Source organism: Alligator sinensis, unplaced genomic scaffold (assembly GCF_000455745.1).
Source record: "Alligator sinensis unplaced genomic scaffold, ASM45574v1 scaffold1322_1, whole genome shotgun sequence".
In the NCBI taxonomy this organism is placed as follows: Eukaryota; Metazoa; Chordata; order Crocodylia; family Alligatoridae; genus Alligator; species Alligator sinensis.
In genome coordinates, this window is record NW_005842116.1 from 2,125,987 (window position 1) to 2,129,147 (window position 3,161).

The following is a 3,161-nucleotide window of genomic DNA, read 5'->3' on the forward strand; positions in this document are numbered from 1 at the left end:
CCCCTTTTATAAACAGCAATAAGGGGCACTTGGCAGAACAGAATATACAATATTAGAGGTGTTGCAGGTACAGTAGTAATGTATCAAAGCCTGGACTACAACTACTAGTAACACTGGGGCTTTCTTGCATGAGTTGATTCTCTCTCACTTTGAATAACGTAGGCGTGATTGATCAACACTAGCAAGGATACAATCTTGGGAAATATGAAAACTAGCATGCTATAAATACTAAATTGACATGGCTTGTTAGAAATAATGGTTTAAAACGTGTTTATGCTCTTAAAGCATGCAAGGGATTAATATACCCAGATAAGATGGCTTTATGCTATTATGGGTTCCTAACAACTAGGTTAATGCAAAAATGGTGTAGAGGGAATTTGGCCCTTGCAGCTTTTTGCAAAAGCTAGTATTTATTTGCAAATGAGTTAAAATAGAAACTGTAAATCAAAGAATAAGGAGGAAGGTTTTTATTTTTCTGGAGCAGCGAAGCCTGATAAAGTGCATTGAAATGGATTTGAAAACTGTTTCTTAGATGTATGAATGACTGTCACCTCTCAGTTTACTGCTGAGAACAGAATTTGGTTTTATGTCACGTTTGCGACCAGTCCTTTTAGATAAGAATTTGCTGCTGTTGTGGCTGTGGTGAGTGTAATAACCATCTTAATCTGATTGATACACTTTGCAGTAACTTGAGCCTTGAAAGGATCAGGGAAGGCTACAGGACAGGTCTTTGTGCTGTGGATTGGTACACCAGCGGACGGAGCTCTGCTTTGCTTTGCCCCCTTGCAGTCCTTAAAAAACTTCCCAGTGCATCTGTTCTTCAGTAAACTTGGCCTGAGGAGACTTAATGTCATCTTGTGCTGTTGGTGCTTTCCCTGCCAGGCTCTGCAGTCTGCATACAATGGGATGTTCAGTATGAAGCCCTCATAGATATGCAGGCAAGTAGAATGCTAAATTGGTTGACTGCTGTGGGCGGTTCCATTTTAATTTGTGTAGAGGGAGAGCTGAGCCTTGGCTTGGTAAACCAGTGCATTATAAGAGTTCAGGGAAAATGTTTTAGGCAGTAACTTAGACTTTTTTCCCCCCTAAATGTTCAGTTTCTTCAAGTCAGTGCCGGTGAGGGATTAATGATGCTGGTTAGAGCTAAGCAGTACGGGGAGGAGTGGATAGCGCTGTTTGTTCTCTCCTCAGTGTACCTCAGTCCCATCTACAGGTTTTCTAGAACTCTTCTGAACTGCAATTGCCAAACGCTCAGTAATTGCTGCGGAGACTGATTAAAAATGAACATGGTGATGTTTTCTCTTTATCCTCTGATAATTTAACAAAATTGTTTGGTGCACAAGTCAAGTGGTGTATGGTTCTTCCCCCCCCCCCCCATGGTATTATATCAGAGTTTCATCTGGAAGGTAAATATCCTGCCAGGATCTGTTTTTCACTCTTGGTAGTAAAATCCGTGCAATCCCAGGGTAGCCAATAGGTTAGAGTAGAATTCCTCTTGCTTTCAAATAGCTGCGTCACTTCCACAGAACTTCAAGGCCTGGTTTTCTGTTGAGCAGTCTTGAAAAATGACTCATTCTTCAATTGCCTCTGACTGTATGTGCTAAATGCATATTTGTAAAGTTGGATAATATGCTAATGAGTTAATTTTTTTTCTTCCTCTAAACAGGCTTCCTTTGGAGTCCCCATACAGGAACTGAAAATGTAGTGACCATGACTCAGTAGTGTTCAGGGAGAGGTTACACTGATGACTTCTACCCACATGATGTGTAAAACTCATCAGCTTTTCCTGTAAAAGGAGCTCTGCATACAGTAGATTGTCACTGACTGTTTGACTTGCCAACAATCTAAAAAATAAGGGTGGGGTGGCTTATAAAAATGGGCCAACACCCTTCATTGAATGAAGCAGAGATTGTTAGTAGGTAACCATCTCTTCATCCATCTGCCCCTGATGCCAGCACTATTTCCCAGTTGTCCCACTTGTCTGAGGAAGTCTTGCATTTAGCGCCCTTTTTCTTTCTGCTACATCTGTATGAAAAAGCAAACAATGGCAAATTCAAGTGCGTGCAGCTTACTTGCAGGTTCTTGAAAGTCCATCCTCAAATCCTTCAATCAGAGCTGTAGGAGGTGTTGCTTGTAGCAGCAGAAAGGTTCAGAAAGATGCAGTACAGCAACTGAAATTTCTAAGAGACCAGTTCCTGTCCTGTAGAGCTTTTCTTCTAGACATAGAGTAGGGGCTGAAGGAGTGAGGAAGAATTATTTTCAGATCGGGGAAATAGGGCCTTGCTAGTGCACAGATCTGCATCAGTGTAAGGCAGATAAGTTAACCTGTTTAACCAATGAAGTTAACCTGTGCAAGTCTTTCTAAAGACTTTCTAAAGACTTGCTTGTTAACTATTATAGTGCTTAAACTTGTGTCGGCATCTGCTGGAATTCAGTTGTCTCTACAAGATGAATAGGTATGTCCATATGTAACATTTAAATAATTAGGTAAGACGATTTTAGTTAAATTGAAGCTGCTTGGATATAGAGCAATCCTGAGATCACATGGGAAGCCTATGGCAAAGCTGGAAGCTGAACTATAGGCTTCCCATGTGATCTCAGGACTGCTCTATGTCCAAGCAGCTTCAATTTAACTAAAATTGTTTCTGTTATAAAAAAGATAGCTATTTTTTAGTCTGAAGAAACCCAAAGCAATAAAGTATAGACTTTAGCTTTCTCATAATGAAGAAAAAGATTCTCTGCATAGAGAATTTGGACAAAGATCGTATGGTTACAATGTGGCTTTTTCCAATAGGCAACCGCTGTGTTTATTCTTAGCACCATTTTTGTCTTTCTCAAAAATAGTGATGGTTTTTTTAAGCTTTCTATAAGAATATTGTTTCTCAGTAGGATTTTTTTATGGTCCAAATCTCAAGGTAACGGTAGGCTTTTCTGGCAGGGCTTGCTTCAGAAACACAACCTCTAGGAACTGAAATGTTCATCTTGGGCACCTGGGGAATAAGGTTTATGCTGACACCCTTTCAGATACTTCAAGGTATCTGATGTGATAGTGGCTATGATGGCACTCGTGAATATAAAAATGGAAAGATGGTGGAGCACAAGAAAGAGGCTCATTTGTAATTTCTGATGCTAACGGCTTAAATAATAATTGCCCATAAAAA